This window comes from Paramormyrops kingsleyae, chromosome 4, assembly GCF_048594095.1.
Source record: "Paramormyrops kingsleyae isolate MSU_618 chromosome 4, PKINGS_0.4, whole genome shotgun sequence".
In the NCBI taxonomy this organism is placed as follows: Eukaryota; Metazoa; Chordata; class Actinopteri; order Osteoglossiformes; family Mormyridae; genus Paramormyrops; species Paramormyrops kingsleyae.
Genome location: NC_132800.1, coordinates 1,141,047 through 1,147,429, shown reverse-complemented (window position 1 = coordinate 1,147,429; position 6,383 = coordinate 1,141,047). Strand labels below are relative to the sequence as shown.

The 6,383-nt window shown below is 44.9% G+C and overlaps 1 long non-coding RNA gene across 2 annotated transcripts; it reads left to right on the top strand.

Moving 5' to 3' along the window:
* Window positions 1–690: 690 nt before the first annotated feature.
* LOC140589004 (uncharacterized) lies at window positions 691–6,023 on the top strand. 2 transcript variants are annotated; one of them, XR_011990182.1, is made up of 4 exons: window positions 691–733; window positions 845–4,013; window positions 4,098–4,232; window positions 4,810–6,023. It is a non-coding gene; the product is annotated as an uncharacterized lncRNA (long non-coding RNA). The 2 variants fall into 2 exon arrangements; XR_011990181.1 differs by lacking the exon at window positions 691–733 and having other exon boundaries at window positions 786–4,013.
* The last annotated feature ends 360 nt before the right edge of the window (window positions 6,024–6,383 follow it).

Below are 6,383 nucleotides of genomic sequence, written 5' to 3'. Positions count from 1 at the left end.
GCTGCTTCGATATGCTATAACATCGCCATGGTACCGAACCTAGCAAAATGTTAATCTTACTTCAAGAACATGGGACATTTAAAAAGTAAACGTATAGGCGATCTTTTCAGAATAACATCTTCAGATGAAATGCATTATCACAGGCCGAAAGAGTATAACCAATCATATCAACCATAAGTCTTATTGTTTTTAAGTTTAACACAAATATTTTCTCTTACCGTTTAAATATAAACAATCATATTAAGAATAATGGCCACAGCATCTACAGTTTAAAGTTTTAAACTACTAATTATAAATATATTTCAACGATATTTTGCCGCAATATTTGCATGTACTATATCAGGACATAAAATTAAATATAAGATTAAATATGCTAACAAAAAATAATCTGAAGAAATAGCAAGAAACACACGAAGAGACGCTGCTCACCTCCGCGCCATCTCTCTATCAAAATGTTTGTGTTTAACCTGCAATGATTTTGTTTCTATGGAAACCACCGAGATATTTAATTGGTCGAATAATATGAAGATATGTACGGACACTATGTTCAACGAATGAAATCAAGAATTAATTGTCAGGGAGGGACAAATTTGAAGCTGGTCCAATCACGAGTAATATCTTTAATACATATCTTCATACATTTCGACCAATTAAAAATCTCGGTGGTTTCAATAGTTCTTACAAAATAATTGCAGGTTGAACAAAAACTTTCTGACAGAGAGATGGCGCAGAGGTGAGCAGCATCTCTTCGTATGTTTCTTGCTATTTCTTCAGATTATGTTTTGTTAGCATACTTAATTCTATATTTATTTTTATGTTCTGATTGTCACGTTCGGCAACGGAGGCGAGCCGGGAAGCAGGCGACAGCAGCCAGGAAGTCAGGTAACGGGGTTTAATTGGCAAATGACAAGCACGCAGAGACATCCACGGACAATACAATGCCGAATCTGGCATACATGGGGAGACGCGGACTAATATACACAGGACTAATCAAATGAAACAGGACACAGATGATCACAAACAGGAATGAACACAAGGTAATGAGGGGGCGTGGCACACATCGGGATCGGACGGAGCGGATCGTGACACTGATATAGTACATGCAAATTTTGCGGCACAATTGAAATATATTTATAATTAGTTGTTTAAACTGTAGATGCTGTGGCCATTATTCTAAATATGGTTGTTTATATTTAAATGGTAAGAGAAAATATTTGTGTTAAACTTAAAAACAATAAGACAATAACAATAAGACAATATATAAGTTCTCCTAGTGGTGTCCCGTCTTGCCCCCAGAGTGCCCTGTGCTGGTGTTGCCCCTGCCTACCCTGGTCTGTCTCGTCCCCTAATGGTGTTCGGTCTCTGCGCCCTTGTCCCGCAGCAGTGCCCATCTGGTGTCTTGTCCTGCCCTCTTCCACTGTGTCTCCCATCTTAGTGTACGTATAGCCTGCTGTCTTCCCCGCTGTCCCATCTGCTCCCTCACATGCCCTGTAAAAAGTGTCCTTCAGTCCTGCGATCCTCAGTCCAGTCATTGATGTTGCTGCCTGCATGTGCTCCCCAGTGTGTCCTGTGTCTAGTGTTCTTGCCTGATCCTCCCTACCCTGTTTGGACCCCTTGTGGTCTGTTTCCTTTGCCCTTCCTGTAGTGTAGTTTTCTTTAATAAAGCCCCTTTTGGTTTTCCTCCATGCCTGTCTTAGCCTCTGTCCTTGCCCTCGACGTGACACCATTACAGTGTGACCAGGTAAATGCTGCTAGCTGGACACCATACTATTGTAAATGCTTACCTCAGTTTATCATTATTCCCTTCGACTTGAAAGAGAACAGCAGCAAAAAGTGGGAAAATGATTTAAAAAATAAAGAACACTGTTCTGTTAGTAAGCTTCTTAAGGTAAAGTCATTTTAAATAATTAGAATAACTGATACTTTATTAATACCTGTGGAGAAATTGTCTTTACGCCTCCCTCAACTTGTTCTTTACAGAGTAATGTCTCCTAAGTAGACATTAGTTTTAAATGGCTGTTTTGGTTTCAGTACAAAGGAGACCATCCCTCTGGATTGTACCAAAGTCTACTCTGCATTACGCCACTTTTTAAAACCCTCCCTTTAACCCATATATCAGAAAAACTGACATTAATACCAGTGGCTATAGGTATATTTGGTGCTTTCAGATGTCTGTGAATTCTTTTAATGTTTTCCCGGTGTGTGTAGAAATCGCTGAAGTGCTTCATGTCATACCTTTCAATGTGAATGAACCGAGTCATTATGCCTTGGTGAGAGCTGGCTAGGTATATGTTATACTCCACTAGGCCCACTTTTCTTCATAACTGTCATTCAGCAATATTCATCTCTTTCCTTATATTTAATGCCTCTGCTGTGCTGGGAGTCAGCTTCCATTGGGATCCATGCTCTGGATCAATATTAACCTGAACTGTTCAACAGACTGCAGACCACATTCTGCAATTTCATCTGCTGTCTGACCACTAACAGGAAGTATAAAAGACAAGCACACCCTCAGAATGGATTCATATGTGGCCTTCCCAGTATGCACCTCTGTCAGCAGGTCAATGACAGATCTAAACCAATTTTGCCTGAGCTACGGAGCCCCTGCATCTCTGGACAGACCTAATCCATCTCTGGTCCAGTTGACACCCATAGGCACTGCTCAGGCTGAAGTTGACAGCTGCAGGCAGAATCCGTTGTGCGTGTTTCTCCTGACCGTTTGACCCCAGATGCCCCCCAGGGAGTACTATGTGGTCCTACCTTTTCACCACCAGAGTTGCCCTCAGTTGAGAACTGATCTCCATGATGTCTCACTCAACTTGAGGCCTGATTGGTGGAATCCCAGCTGGTAGGACGAACACTGAGGAGGGACGTACATAAGTTATTGTGTTGCTATAGAAGAGGAAAGATCTTAGTTTTGCTATCTGTTGTTGCATGGCTTGGATACAAACAATACTGATTAGCAGGGATTAGAATAGGAGACTTTTAAGATCTACCCTGAAGGTTTTTCAAACCAGTCATTTAGATCAGGAAATTCATATACATAATAGCCAGCTGAAACTTTATAAAACTTCTGTCAGAACAAATAAATACATTTTTAATCTGAAAAATAATAAATAAAAATGGGAGGATGGTGCTAAAGGGGTCTAGTTTCAATCTTCCAGCCTGTCAGCTTAACATTTATAGAAAGTGCCAGATAGTAAAACACCTTTGCCAAGTGAATGAAAGAAGCTTGACCTCGTTGGATGATGGACTAAGAGCAGCGCTAAACACCGCTCACGCCCTGACTCCCCCCACCTGTCCCAAAGCAGGATGCATGGGGAAGTGCGGGGAAGCATTGGTGAATGCTGGTGAAGGTGCCGCTATTGCAACTTCAGACAAAGGCACCAGGACTTCGAGCCTCAGAGCCGAGTCTCTGAGAGCTCATCAAAACACTGACGGGCCAAGCCGCCCAGCAAATGGAATGTTGTCTTTCCCAGGAATGGATGCCAGAGGGCTCCAAAAATCTGCTGTGAGCCATAGACTGTGAGTGTCTGTGCCTTTGTTTGTGTACAGAGTGAAGGTGCCACTCACAGCTGGTTTTCCCACCATGCTGCTGGGATGGAGAGCTGCTCATGCGGAGACTGCTGGTCCAGCAGAAACCTGTGGCACGCCAGCAACACTGAATATGGTGTTGGGTCCAGCACTGGCGATGCATTGTTTGACCCTGTCGACCCTGTTTTTCACTCTCCCAGAACACCCTAAGGTGTGATGGTAATGGAACCCCTGTGCCAGAAATTGAGGGCTGATTCTATGCATGAGCCGTCTGCATGCTGTCCCAGCATGCTCTGGGCTGGAGACACGTGTGGAGCCGCTGAGCTGCAGTGTGCTTGGGTAACACTGCCTTCAGTGACTCACAGAGCCGTGCTGTGTTGCTTTGGAAGGCTTCTCTTCTTCCACACAGGAACTCACAATAGCAGAGCCCGAAATGACAGCCCTCCACAGGAACACACAGCGCTGTGTGCATATCCCTGGTGGGTGTGCACATCAATCTCACTGATTATACCCGGTGACTCCTGTTCTGTCCAAAACACGCCTCTTGGGTCTCACTTTCTCAGCATTCCCTGGAAGAGCGGTCCCCGGGCTGAGTGCTGTAATGAGGGAGTCTGTGATCTGGCTAGGATCTACGTGCATGTGGACAGATGTATCGTAGACAACCAGAGTTCCTCCCTGGCTGTTCTCTCATTATCCAGGTAAATATTTCATTATCCAGGTAAAATTATCGCACCCTTTCAAAACTGTTTTGCTCCTTAAGCAAATTAATTGAGTTGATTTTGTTGAAAAAGGAGGAAATTAATTCATTTAGGCAGACTCTCAAACATGCGGTATGTCGAGCCCACACTCACTGAACACCAGTGGGCAGTGCCCACACCCACAATGGCACCTGGGATTTTTTGGCCACATGTACTGATGATAGTGTCACATGATGAGCATGGTTGATCGATCTCTGATGAGATGATGAGTGTTCACTGGTCCAGTAGCTTTCCTCGCATACCGACTTCCCCAGAATATATGGTTCTGATGTGTTTTGGGTCACCGATGCCCTCAGTTTGGTGCTGATAGATGAAGGTTTGGGTCCGTTAGGTAGCTAGTGCCACGGCGCACACCTGTGGCTGAGTGTGCCGGCTCTTGTAGGCCTGGCAGTGGGCCCATCCAGATCGGGCTCCCGGCTGTTCCAGCTTGTGAGGAGGACAAGCAAACCCTGGGCCCACTGGCCCTCAGGAGCCTGTCAGAGCGCATGTTAAATTAGCCATTTGTTTTTGCTCACAGGGAGGTCTGCACACAACACTGATGTGGAACGAGGCCTGGCCTGCCTGTGGTTCAGCAAGGACCCACTCCATGCATACTAGCTGGAACAGGTCTTTTACCGTCACACACGCGGCCGGCGGGCAGGACAGCAGGACACAGAGAACGGCTGTCAGAGGCCCCACATCACTCAGATCTCCCTCATACAGAAGGCCGAGTGCGAGTGGCCCCCGCCACCCTCACCGGGCCCAGCCCAGCCCGGCTGAGCTGCATTAAGAGCGGAGTGCTTGGAGGCCATAGATCCCAACTGGAGCACAGAGATCCTGTTTGAAGAGTGGATCCCCTCAATATCTCTGTGTCACTGTTAATTTAAGTGCATCTCTCAACCTGTGTCTGTCACTCTAAGTGTATCTCCCAGCCAGAATCCATCAATCAAGTGCATCTCTCAACCTGTTTTCTGTCAGTCTAAGTGTATCTCCCAGCCAGAATCCATCAATCAAGTGCATCTCTCAACCTGTGTCTGTCACTCTAAGTGTATCTCCCAGCCAGAGTCCATCAATCAAGTGCATCTCTCAACCTGTGTCTGTCAGTCTAAGTGTATCTCCCAGCCAGAATCCATCAATCAAGTGCATCTCTCAACCTGTGTCTGTCGGTCTAAGTGTATCTCCCAGCCTGTATCTATCAGTCTATCTCTAGAGTGTTTAACAGCAGCAACAGCTTGTTAGCTACTTTTCTTTATACAGTATGTTTGACATTCTGATTATTTGGTTTTAAATTTCTTACAAATTACTTCCCAGGTACAAACTGATATTAAAATAATATAAAAATTCCAACAAACTGCCAGGCATCTGGCTTGAGACTGTAAGGATTGCAGTCCCTTAATGACAGGTGGGAACAGTTTCTGAAGCACGGTCCCCTTTAAAACCACTCTGGAGAATAAGGTCCCTTCACAGAGCCCTGCTGCACGACACTGAGCTGAGGACAAGCAGGCTAACATTTGAATTAGCATCCCTGCACGCATCTGCCTTCTGGAGTGAAACCCAAATCACCCCACTGTGCAGGTTCCAGGCTGTATTTGGTTCTTGTGTTCAGAGGCCTCTAATGTTACTGTGCTGCCGCTGTCACCGACAGTGATTCATTCTCTTGAATATCCATGTTTATTTAATGTGTGATCTGAAGCCTGTGATGTCATTGTGATGTTAGTGTCTCAGACAGTGATTCATTCTCTTAGTTGAATATCCTACTTTTTATAAAGTTTGTCTGTTCAGAATTCTGTGCCATTGAGTTGTTACTGTGCTGTCACAGTCCAAGACACCGCCTTGGTTCATAATCCTGCTGTTGAATGGAGAGTCCCCACAAAGATGTGAATACAAACATGTCACATACGCTGTCTTGGTTCACTCTACTACTGTTTATTTAGTTTATGTGTTCAGAAGCCTGTATCACTGGGCTGTCCTCTGTTAATTTCCTGTCACTGATCCGGGCAGCATAACTTTAATGAATAAATCCATCATGCTCCAATGGGGCAGGAAAGCTGTATGTTTGCCGCTGTGAGATTTCTGTGTGTCTGCCCATGCTACCTGCATCCCACTCCACCC